Source organism: Grammomys surdaster, unplaced genomic scaffold (assembly GCF_004785775.1).
Source record: "Grammomys surdaster isolate TR1022 unplaced genomic scaffold, NIH_TR_1.0 212, whole genome shotgun sequence".
Lineage (NCBI taxonomy): Eukaryota > Metazoa > Chordata > Mammalia > Rodentia > Muridae > Grammomys > Grammomys surdaster.
In genome coordinates this window covers 4,933,542-4,946,983 of record NW_021604657.1, presented here as the reverse complement: position 1 = coordinate 4,946,983, position 13,442 = coordinate 4,933,542, and positions in this window count along the sequence as shown.

Here is a 13,442-nt window from a genome sequence, read left to right as displayed (position 1 = left end):
TCTCTCTCTCTCTCTCTCTCTCTCTCTCTCTCTCTCTCTCTCTCTCTCTTGCTTCTTGCTCCCACTCTGTCCTCTTGCCTCTTCTTCCTCTCTCTTTCTCTTTCTATTCCCCTCCCCCCTCCATGTGCTCATAGTTGGCCTCTACTCCTCCCTCTCCCTCTCTCTCTCTCTCTCTCTCTCTCTCTCTCTCTCTCTCTCTCTCTCTCTCTTTCTCTGTCTCTACTACCCTCTCAACTCCCCTCTCCATGCCCTGAATAAACTCTATTCTATACTGTACCCTCATGTGGCTGGTCCCTCAGGGGGAAGGGATGCCTCTGCATGGGTCCCAGGAGGCACTCCCTTCTCTCATACCTGACTACACCTCCACCAAATATACTCCCTCTCTCCTTATCTTTTTATAAAACACAACAATTTGGCTCAAATTTTCCCCTTTCTGGAGGAAAAATAAGTTGACCCTTCTGCTATGGAAAGTCAGACTTGTGGAATTATTTTTCCCAGGTTGCAATGTATCTTAAGAGAGAAAGAGAGAGAGAGAGAGAGAGAGAGAGAGAGAGAGAGAGAGAGAGAGAAGCTAAGAAGTTGCTAACAATCAGCATCCACTAGCAGTATATCCAGGCGAGTTGCTTTGATGACGACCTGGAACTCATGTATTCTGTTTCCAAGACAGTTTATTCATTCGTTGATGTCTACTCAGGGATAAGTTTGTGAATGAAAGAAACAAAACTCCTATTTTGTATTACTTATGTTTCAATGAAGGAAAATACACAATGTTGCATATATTGATAAAGCAAAATAAAACTACAAAAAGAAAAGAAAACGATGTAAGTCCAGAGGACACAGCTCTGTGGAGCCACATACAAGCAGGAATCTGAACAAAGTGAGCGTGCTGGTGTTTGGGAAATCGCTGAAGCATGAAGGCTCTGTTTAGGAGGCAACAGGAGGCTGGAGGAGCATGGAGCGGAGGTGGGACCTGCAAAGCCTGTCCTTTGCTCTTCCTCAGGGCTGTCCTGCTCTGTGAAGGTTCTGAGCTCTTCCTTTGTATATTACAGGAACTCATTTGAACAGTCCGTCCCCACAGTTCCAATTCTCCAATTGAGTCTTCAGCCATGACTACTGCTATTATAGAACTTGGGCTTCCATTGTGATTGACACCTACAGTTTCTATCTAGAATAATGCAATCATTTCTTTAAGTTATGTGATATACAATGTAATTCCCCAGACATTACCTACAAATTGTGACCAAAATGATTTTATTCACACAACTAAGTGTTATGAGTGTCCATGCTTGGGGTATAAAAATATGGAGTTTCAATGATTAGACACCACCTTGGTTCCTTTCCCTGTTGCTGTGATAAAATACCCTTACAAAAGCAAGTTAATGAAGGAAGGGCTTACTTCCATTTCTAGTTTGTCCATCATGGCAGGCAAGTCAAGATGATCATAACTTAAAGTGGTGATCACATTGCATCCTCAGTCAAGTAGAAAGTGGTGAATGCTGGTGTCAGGCTGGCTTTCTCCTTTTGTTGCCTGAGAGCCCATCTCATGGAATGGTGCCACCCACATTTAGAGTGGATCTTTCCTGCCTCTATCAATCAAATTGGTATAGTCCCCCACATGTGTACACAGAGGCTTACCTCTCCAGTGATTTGAGAGCCTGTTATATTGATGATCAATATTAACTATCCCAGACACTCTCTAACCACCATCTATCAGTTTGGAAATTGGTGAACATCCTGTCCAAAATGCGGCTGTCTGTCTTGCAATAAATAGTTCAGTTTAGTTCTGCCATTCACTCTACTTCCTGAGCTGCAAGCACATAGCAGCACTCCGGACTTTACAGCAAGCTTGGGTGACCCTTAAGAGCCTGCCTTCCATTTTGCATCTTCTCTTGGTGTATGGGCTTCATGTCCTACTGGAGGAAACCTAGAGCAAATTATAAATACAGAAATGGAATCCCCAGCAAAATATTACTCATCCCCCCCACCCCCAAACTCATGTGATGTAGTTTTGAAGTAATGTTTTCCAATGCAGGTATTGGAACAATGGCTGTTAGCTGAGCTAATCTTGTGACTTGTGGTCTTCCTATGTTTTATTACAACCAAGGAACAGATTCTTCAGCCGTCTACATTTGAGAGCCGCATTGTTCAGTAAATTCATCCCTCTTCTCGACTGCTTTTCTATCCTGCCATTTATGAAGAAGCTCAGTCAGTGCTCTGATAACAACAGAGTGAAGAGCAGAGCTCACAGTCCTTCTTCAAATACATGACAAGGCTAGTGTCTCAGGTAGCTGTTGTCTGTCTCACAGACGAAGACGTGGAGGCACTGAGTGACTGGCTGGCTCATTCAGAATTGTAACCATCAGAGAGTAATAGAGTCTGCTTTGAAATGCCAGTCCCATTATTCCAGGCAGCCTTTATCTCTCCTCTAGAAGGAAAATCCCCATCTCGCATCCTCTGTGGCAGCAAGGTTTCTCCACCTTGCCCACCCCACCCCCAGAACAAGGGTGCTAGGAACTGAACTCAGGGTCCTCTGGAAGATCGGCAAGTGTTCTTAACCTCTGAGTCATCTCTCTGTCTCCATATTTATTATCCTTTTACTTCAAATATTTCATAATAGTCTATGTCTACCACATGAAGTCTTTTTCTTTATATATATATATGTATATATATATACATATATATATATATGTATGTATATGTATATATATATATGTAATCATTTTCACATCAGACTATACAGCATCTTCTAAATGGTTATCATCTTCCAAAACTTCAGAGCCACTAGACCTTATACATTGCATCTTTAATCTCATATGATCTCATTTCAGACTTTTACCTAACTCTGGTGTCGCTTAGCCAGTTCTACTCAGGGTGAATGACTTGGTGAGCAAGTGTGTTAAGACAGCAACAGCCTACCTAGGCTGAGGAAACAGCTCGGTGGTAAAGCTTTCACCCAGAATGTGTGAGGCTCTGGGTTTAATAGTCAGTCGATAAACACAAATAAATGAATGAATAAACAAATACATAAATGCAGTGGGCTACATTTAACACTGTAGGAGCAGCCCATGGGAAATACAATAATTATTAATCAAATAAAGCATGATGGCACATACTTGTGGTCTCAAGCATTTAGAATGGAGAGGCAGGGGTGTTAGGAGTATTGCAGGCCTGAGGTCAACCCATTCAAGGCCCTATTGTTTTTTTCTTTTTCTTTTAAGAGGACGGGAATTAACTAGGAGGCAAGACAGAACGACAGAACGTTTATGAAGGGATACATGTAAATGTATGTTTCCTATCATTGCAAATCACAAGTGATTAGGGGTGCTGTCTAGAGGTCAGCGGCTGTCTTAAGCTATTCTAGGACTTACAAACAAGGCTGTTACTGCTCACAGCAGGCTGAACTCTGAGCAAGGCCACAATTGCCTCATAGCAGGACCTCTCCGGAGAAAGAGTTAACCCTGATAAGCCCCAGCTGCAATTGCTCCAGGACACCGTGACACTGGAACTCACTGCCCCTGAAGAAACCCTCATTAAAACTGCCTTCAGGATGCCTCTGTGCTGACACTTTTCCCTCCAGTGCCTTGCCTGCTACCCCTGTGCGGCGGTGTTTCAAATAAACTCTCAACTCTTACCTCTTCCTCTCTTAGTAAAAGAATTCCCTCCGAGGCAGTAACCTCTAGAAGAAGTAACGTTTGGGTGCTGTCCAAGTGAGGGTGAGGTGGAAAGCGTGGTTTTATTTTCAGTTTTTCGGTATCGTTTGAAACTTGTCTCTCTCTTTTTTCATGTATAATCCATTGAATACAGGTTTAATGGTTTCATGATCTCTACACTGAGGAAAGCACAACAGCTTCTTTTGCCCTTGAGCCTTGGTCTCTCTGCCTCTGTTGTGAGTCTTACAGGGACCCATTTCCAACATCTTGGCATTTCCCTACACACCCCATTGGGTAAGACATCATAAGCTAACTACTAACCTCTGCTAAGCATGCTGGCCAAACTTTTTGGAGGAAAAGTTAAACTGAGATCATTTGTGAGACTCTCTTACTTAAACGCAAGAAAATTCCATTTACTCCATCAGTCTATGAGCAAGGAGCCTAACGCTCACATGCCGCCGGAGAGAAGGCAAGCTTTGTTTCTGTTTTGCAGAAATTGACCTGGACTTTATAAAGCATGTGGAGTTTGGAGACTTGTTAAGTAGCTTCAACACTGCACTTTCCCCTTAAACATGCTAGTCGTTGTTGTCTTGGTTTCTCTATGAGGGCCTTGAAGCCGATCCTTGAACTCTGATACACATCTTTTCACCCTCTGACAAGCAGGAAGCAACTCATCCTTCCCTCCAACACGTCAGCTGAGCCCAGGAACGCCAGGAACTCGAGGATCATGCTGGTTGCGCCTCCCGCATCATTTCACGATCTGCTCTTTGCTTTCCATAGTCCTGGACCAGGCCTGAATAATGCAATCTGATCCTTCAAAAGAAATCAACTACTGAGCAGGTTCGTCGAGCTTTGCCACCCACTCAGACACCATGGCAGCTCACTCATTCTCAGCGGCTGGGCTCTGCAGTTCTGGTGCTGTTCGGGAGGGGGTGCTCGAGCCGCGCGAGCCAAGATGAGGGCTGCTATGCTGGCAATGAACAGAGGCTTCCAGAAGTAGGGTTAAGGCTTCTGCCTCCAGGAGCTCTGCAGCTGAAGAAAAACAAAAGGACAGGGCGGCAGGGAGTGAGGGCGGAAGTAGGGGCATACAGAGCAAACGCCTCAAGCTGTCACTGGCAAGGGGTCCTCGGATTTGTCCAACCAACCTGGGACTGAGAAGTGGGAGCCTCGGTTATTCCTTCCCTCTTTTAAAACACATTACGAACGAAAACAAAGCTCTGCCCTTAATTCCCTGGAACCTTTTGTTCCTTTTAAGTAGAATCTCCCAATCCCTCTGTTCCCCCTACCCCTCAAGGATGCCCTTTGGCTTCTACAGCCTCTTTAACAGGGAGAAAAGCTGACCATGGGGACCTCACTTGTGACAGAGAAAGAAAGGTGGATAAGGTACGATCCAAAGGCCTCTTTTGTGAGAGTGGAGCCTCTGGAAGTCTCGAAGCAGTTTATTGGATCAAGTAAATGGCTATGTATCTATATTTAAATCTTTGGAAAGGGTCACCAATAGAGATAAAGAAGGTGTGGGCACGCCTTATGAAAGCTGGACACAGACACTTGTCCCTCCCCTGCGGCAGAGTTCACAACAGGAAGTACCTCCTACAGGGCACCAGACTGCTGTTCTGCTTGGAGCCCTTCATCTAAGTTAGGGGTAATCTTTCTGATAAAGAAGCTGTGTACGCAGTTTTTGTTCTCTCTTTAACACTGAGAATATGTGTCTTACTCCCTTCCCCCTCCCCTACCCCACAGGGTTTCTCTGTATGGCCTGGCTGTTCTGGAACTCCCTCTGTAGACCAGGCTAGCCTCAAACTCAGAGATCCTCCTGGCTCTGCCTCCCCTAGTGCTGGGATTAAAGGACTGTGCCACCACTGCCCAGAGTATTTTACTTAAAATAATAATAACTATTATTATTATTATTGTATTTTATGCTTGAAAAGTTTACACATTTCTGAACGAATACTGTATTTTGTACCCTTTAGAACTACTTTCCTCCAACTCCTCCTACCTCCCCTGGTCCCATCTCCCTCCTTGTTTCATCACACACACAGACACACACACACACAAGCACATGGACATGCACATGCATGCACATGGCCATCTCCTGGAGAATGGGGCACCTCTGGCTACATCCCCAAAAGAAAGTGTGGCTGTTAGGTCCGGGAGTGAACATCACAGAGCACACAATACATTGCATCTTTTGTACTGGCTTCCCCAAAGCACTCAAAACTGAGTGTATCCTTCCGGGCTGATCATTTCTCAGGTTCTCTCACTCACCTTACTCTCAGGTGCTAGCATTGGAGTAGGAAAAACAAAACACCAAAACTCCAGGTAGGGAGAACAGACTCTCTGGCCTGGGGAAGACATCACATTCCAGTGGAGCAGATTCAATCAACACCTAAGGATCACCCCCAAGAAGGGTGCTCAGTTTAAGCCTTGACAAAGAGAGAGGCCAGATAATTCATTCTTTAATGAGATACTGTGCTTTTCCTGCCTACAGTCCCTTCCCCTAGTGCAGAAGATAACTGGCTGTAATCAACAAAAGGGTCCTAAGTCTGTCTACTTTTGTAAATTATTCAGGAAAGCACAGTTTTTCTGGTTCTTTTATGACTTTTCTAAGCATACTTTCCTTAACACAATGCCCTCCCTCTACACACACAGACACATACACACACACAGTTTGGACTTCCTTAATCTTTCCCTAAAGCCTCCCTCCCTGCTTGCCCTGTGGCTGCTTGTTAAAATGGCATAGATTGTCCCCTCCTGTCCTTGTCTGAGTGACAGCTAACATTTCAGCTCATCCACCACGGGGTTTTCTTTTAAACCCTAATAAAATTGTCCTTGTGCTCCCACATGTATAATAATTCTTAAGTTATTTTATTAATGAGACTAAGGAGCTCAATTTCCTCTGGTATCACTGAAAATGTTCTCTGTGTTGCTACAGCCTCCTCTTAAGGGGCAGCTCTCTCATTTTGTCACTGGAAACCATTACTGTGCTTCTGATCCCAAAGCCGTCCCTCCAGTGCAAGCTCCTGCCTGACTCACTTTCAGAGGGATGCTCTTGTTACAGAATTGAACTCCTTGAGACCAAGATATCTAGGTCCTGAGTCTGGGGACTCTATCTCTCCTGAGGACTTCAGGGTATCAGCTTATGAATTTGTGTTCAGTTAATAAACGTGTAATCTTCACTAAGTCGCAAAATGAGTGTGACTCCCTGAGCTTGAGTCTCAGTCCTGCCTTCTGCTAGAGTTCTTATCTGCCACAGCAGGCCTCCTGCTGACTCAGGAAGCTGCTCCTTTGTCCTTAGTATCTCACCTGATTGCTCCTCTTCCTACCCTCCCCAACCTTCCAACCCTTAACCCCAGAGCAGCACCTACCCCTCTAGGTTCAAGGACTGTTCATTCAGGAAGCTGGTGACCCATGAAACAAAACTGTCTCCCTCTGTCGTAGTCTGTTCCAGCTGCTGTAAAAATACCAGACTGAGCCATTTGTAAACAGCATAAATTGTTGCTCATTATTGTAGAGGCCCAGACATCTAAGATTCCATCAAAGTAGGGCAAGTCGTTGGTGAAGGACCATCTCCGCCTCTAAGATGGAGTTTCGAAAACTACCTCCTCAGGCTGGGTGTGGTGATGTTCACCTTTTGTTCCAGCACTTGGGAGACAGAGGCAGGAGGATCTCCTGTGAGTTCAAGAACAGCCTGGTCTACATATGGAGTTCCAGGAGAGCCAGGGCTACACAGAGAAGACTGTCTCAAAGAAAAACAAAACAAAACAATACAGCCCACTCCCCAGAAAAAAAGAAAGAAAAGAAATGAGGAAAAAGATAACCACATCCTTCAGAGTGAACAGTGTCTTCATATGGTAGAAAGGACAGGAGAGGAGAAATGGCTATCGTGTCCCTTCTGTGAGGTCCTTAACATATCCATGAGAGTTGTACCTTCATAACTTAATGACCTCTCACATGCCCCAGTCCTTAACTTGTTACAGATACATTTGGGGAGGCACATACATGCTAACCAGAAGCCAGCTTTAATGCTCAATGGGTTTTAGATGCTTTTTAAAAATTTGTGTAGCCCTTTTAGGCCTGTATTATTATTAAATGTCTCTAACTCCACATGTCATAGCTGGACTTAAACATTTTATTGGTTGTTTGTTTGTTTGTTTGTTTGTTTTGTTTTTCAAGACAGGGTTTCTCTGTGTAGCCCTGGCTGCCCTGGAACTCACTCTGTAGACAAGGCTGGCCTCGAACTCAGAAATCCACCTGCCTCTGCCTCCCAAGGGCTGGGATCAAAGGCGTGTGCCACCATTGCCTGGCATGTTGTTTTGTTTTTGAGACAGAGTTTCTCTGTGTAGCCTGGCTGTCCTGGAATTCTCTTGGATTTAGACTTCTTGAGAAGAGAGCTTCACTTTACCTCACAGTAACCGGAAGCCTCTGCTGTGTTTATAAGGACTGAATGAGATCACATAGGTTAAAAAACAACACACGACGTGACTTTCATTTAAATTTGCAACATCTTGGTCATTCTTGCCCCTTTATTCCTCAATAACCTTGTGTTGAGCTAACTATACTTGGAGCTGATAATCTGTGTCATAGGAACGATTTAAGGAAAGGAAGGTGATCTGACACCAAACCAAGGCAGCACGGGCTGCTGCTCATAGTAAATATGATAAGATAAAACTTACATGCACGTAATGAGCCAACGGACAAGATTCCAGCTTTGTGTATTCAGTTCCTCTTTTGAAGACATTCAATGCTGGGCATGTCATGACTGTACTCCATACAATATGTAGGTATAAACTTAGGCCAGGCATTGTGGTGCATGCCTTTGATGCCAACACTTGGCAGGCAGAGGCAGGTGGATCTCTGTGAGTTTGAGGACAGCCAAAGCTACACAATGAGACCCTGTTTAAAAAACAAACAAATGTACAGGTAGAAGTTCAGTCTTTAATGTAGTTGTATAAAGGATGTCAATGCTCATGGCGCATGTGTCACTTACTCCTATGCCTAACGTTTTGACAGAGCATCAGTCAAATACTTCAGAAGATGATTAAGCTGAAAGGACTGTGCCCTAGTCTGTGGGGTTACTAACTGGCAGAAGAGACTTCAGACAGCTCTCACTCCTTTTTGCCCTTTCCCTTCTAAAATATGAAGTGGGGAAAGGCCTTCAGCAGCCTTTTGAATGCTGGTGCCTTGATCTTGGCCTTCTTAGCATCCAGAATCGGGAGAAGTAAACTATTACTTATACATTATCCAGTCTCGGGTATTTTGTTATAGCAGCAGAAATAGCCCAAGCCCCCCGAGTGTGGCGTGGAAGAGAAGTGATAACTGTAAAGACTTCAAGAAGTGAGAATACAAAAACAGTACCTCATGAATGCACCATGTGGACCACAATGTCAATGCTCACGACGCAGGTGTCACTTCGTCCTATGCCAAGCACTTTGATAGAGCACCAATCAATAACTACTTGAGTTAACCAATGGGTGGAGCTTCGCTCAGGCCAAGGCTCGGCTGCCCCACAGCTTGATGTTGCTCCAGCCTCACTCAGTCCTCTCTGGCTTGCTCATATATTTTCTGTTCTCTGCCCCTCCAATCTCACCTGACTGCTCCTCTTCCCCCCACCCCACCTCCACACCACCATCATCCCCTAAGCCCTGTGGCAGGGTGGCAACTACCCCTCTAGGTTCAAGGACTGTTCATTCGGGAAGCAGGTGACCCATGGAACAAAACTGTCTCCAAACCAGTCCAAGTGATTACCCCTGACTGATTCCTCCCTTTAAGCATTTAAAGATTTTATTTATTTCATGTATATGAGTTCATTGTAGCTGTCTTCAGACACACCAGATGAGGGCATTGGATCCCATTATGGATGGTTGTAGGCCACCATGTGATTGCTGGGAATTGAACTCAGGACCTCTGGAAGAGCAGTCAGTGTTCTTAACCACTGAGTCATCGCTCCAGCCCCCTTTAAGCATTTAAGACAGACTCCCCAGCAGCTGATGCCTTTGGGTCCATCAGATGTCCAGACACAACCTCAAGAGCCTCTTGCTTTGTGAAGCCTTCCCTGTGTCCTGCAAAGAACATTGGCCTCATAGTGTTTTGTCCTGTCTCTTTCTAGCAGTTGTAAGAATCTATCTCTGCATGCCCTTCATCAAGCACAATGCTGGGCCCAGTGGCAGGGCAGAGGCTGGCATCTGATTCCCTCGCCCTTCTTCTCTTTCCTGGTCCCCTAGCTCATGCTTGACATCCTACAGTCTGTCACCCAGTGACTGGATTCTGAGCCCTCCCTCCAAGCACAGGCCCTTTGAAACCTGCTGCTATCCTTAAAACTTCATCTACTCTCACGTTTGCTCTTTCCGCCAGGAAGCGATCAAGCATATAGCAAAGGTGGAGGTAGCAATCTTTAGAGTATACAATCTTGAATTATTAAAAGGAGTAAATTCTATTTAAGAGTTTAAAATCCTCCCTCAACTAATTCCCTACAAATAGTAGCAATTGACTTATTTATGTGTGTCGGTTAGATTCACAGTCAGGTGGTGGTGGAGCATGCCTTGAATCCTAGCAAGGAGGCAGAAGCAGCTGGATCTCTGAGCTCGAGGCCAGCCTGGTCTACAGAGCAAGTTCCAGGACAGCCAGGGCTACACGGAGAAACTCTTGTCTCAAAAAAAAACCAAAAACCAAAAACAAACAAACAAAAAAACAAAAACAAAAAACAAAAAACCCAATAACAAACAAAAAACAAAAAACAACTGATAAATAAATAAATATAAAAATTCAGAAAGGAAGAATGCAAAATCCACTTCAAATTAATGCACCATGGAGCACATTCTGAGGGTGCTTTGGGGATCAGTTTGGCCACCTGAATATCTCACTTAGGATTTCTATTGCTTCAATGAAATATCCATGACCACAAAGTAAGTTGGGGAGAAAAGGATTTATTTAGCTTACACTTCTATATTGCTGTTTATCATCAGAGGAAGTCAGGACAGGAATTCAAAACAGGGCAGAAACCCAAAGATAGGAGCTGTTGGACAGGCTGAGAAGGGTGCTTACTGGGTTGCTCATCATGGCTTATGCAGCCTGCTTTATTATAAAACTCAGGATCACCAGCCCAGAGATGGTACCACCCACGATAGGTTAGGAAAATGTTCTACAGTCAGATCTTATGGAGACATTTTCTCAATTGTTGTTCCTTCATTTCATTTAACTCTAGCTTAAGCTGACATAAAACTAGTCAGGACACATGCTTGTAACCCCAGTACTGAGGGATGAGAAAACAGAACATTTAATTGGCCACCAGGCTAGCTCCAAATGAGAAAGCCTGGTGAGAAAGCCTGACTCAAAGGAATAAGGTAGAGAATGACCTCACACAGACACATATGTGTGTATCCATGTACACACACACACACACACAGTCATACACAAAAAATAACAAAATAAAATATGCTGTAATAAGTTTGGGCACCGACTCAAAAGTTTCACCGAGGGAAGGCATCACCTCAGAAGGATGGATGTCATGATCTTTCTATGCTGGGTTTGTTCACTACTACATAGTTTGGCAGCATGTACTTAGGACTGATGAATAAATGGGTCATACAGACCTGGGTGGAACTTGGTCTGCATCAGCTATGTGACTCTTGGCAAGGTTGCTTGTGTGGTGGGTAACTGCTTCCGAATGCTAGCCACAGAAATGAAAAGAAAGATCCAGTAAAGGATCTTGTGGTCAGTGAACCTGACACTTCAGATAGTGGATCTACGCGGCTCTCTTGGGCTAGAACAGAATAACCCATTCAATGCTTTCAAAACACTCCCCTTGTGTGAAGTTCCCAATCCCTCCCCCTGTCAGATCTGTCCAATCAGCTTGATGAAAAGAAACAGAAATCAGTAAATTCCTGTGAAGACAGTAATTGACAGGAGGGAAGGTCACCAGCCTCCATACCATAGTGTTAGAGACACAGATCCGAGTCACAGGGCATCTGCTGCAGTCCCCAGGTTCTCGTGTTCCACAGCAAAGAATTAGACCAGGGACACGCAGTTACAAATAAGAATAGAGACTGCTAATTCAGAATGGGAAAACATCCCTAAAGTAAGGACGGGCTTGTGAGGTAAAAGGAAGCCTCCAAAGCCCTGAGCCATAGCATCCTAGAAAGCTCATTTAAATAGCATAGCACCTTCCAAAATCCGGAGAGGGAAGGGCTTCTAATCTCTTTCTCCTGCCACACCAGGAGGCAAATAATTGTCCACAAGCTTCTGTCCTAGCCATCTCAAGAAATCTTTGAGCTTTCTTCTTCCTTGGAGTTCAAGGTTTTGAGTGAGACCAAAAATATCAAAATCAAGTCGTTCCTGGTAGAGACACAGGTGTTGTTTAGTGTCTGCATTTCATTGCATGGACAGGCATCTTCTCAGATTTCCAGCGGTTATATTGGGGCAGTGCAGGGAGGGGAGGGCAAGCCAGGCTAGCCAGACTTTGCTTACTTTCAAGCCATCATACACTGATCCCAAAGGGGTCAAGACCCAAGCTTAGCAGAGATCCACATGTGCACCTCCAGGAACTTGAAGTTTGTATGCAAACCCCTTGCAGTAGGATCACAGGGGCACAAGCCACATTTGCAGGAACCTCGTTTTGCTATCTTGGTGTTTGGGGATGTTTGTTTGTTGCAGTATACTGGATGGAATCCAGCAAGTATTCTATCATTAAGTAACATCTTCAGCCCTCACTATTTTTTTCTTTAAAATATTTTAGCACAATAGTAATTCTGCCAGTGTGTCAGTATGCAAGCTCCCCCTACTCATCCCACTCCTTCCCCCACCCCCCATACACACACACACACACACACACACACTCACATCTAGCTCTGGCTGCTCTGCTGTTCAGCTCCAGTCGCAGAAGCTCAACCTCAGGCTCTTGTGGATTGTGGAACACTTTATTGAACACAAGTGACCAGACAGCAGATTTCATTTTTCGATTAAAACTCTAAGCACCAGTGAAGGAAATTCTGCAGAAACATTAAAAGAGAGGGCTAGAAGTTCAAAGAGAACTAACTCAGAGCATGAGATGAAGTGCTTCATGTGGTGAGAGAGATGAGGGCCCCAGAGGAAGGAAAGCAAAGGGATGAGGGTGAGCCTTTACTGAGAACCCTCTCAAAGCCAAGCCAAGCTCACACAGCTGGGAAGGAAAGCAGCAAGACAACAGAGCTCTGAGATCCGGAGAGCATAGCCATGAGCTAGGCATGAAGTGTGCTGCTAGCTAACCGTGGGGCTCGGACAGCATCGCTTAGCCATCCTAAACCGCAGATTCCATGCTATCAAAGTAGGAAATGCAGTGTCTACTTCCAGGCCTGTTATGGGAATCATATAAAGGAGTCAGCATGGAAACACGGCCCATAGCCAGACACGTGGATAATGTTTCCACAGTCCTTTCCTTCTCCAAGCACCAAAAATAGCTCACTCACTCCTGAAGTTTTGCCTGAGCCAAGTGCTTTCAGCCACTCCCCGGAGGGGTCAGGGACCTGCTCCAGTTCTGCTCCCTACAAGGGAAGCCACTTCTCAGGGAAGGCCTGATGCAGGATCTAATGTCCCCAGACCTCTACCTCTTCAGAATGGCATTGTGCTGCACGTAGACAGTCTGAGGAGAACAACAACAGAACTCTAGGCCACAGGTGACTTTCCAGAAAGCCCAACTTCTCCTGGCTTTTCAGAGGCCTCTTCTCTTAGAAGTACTTGAGCTCATACCCAACTAACAGGTGACAATGAGGCCTTGCATGTCTCTCTCTCTCTCTCTCTCTCTCTCTCTCTCTCTCTCTC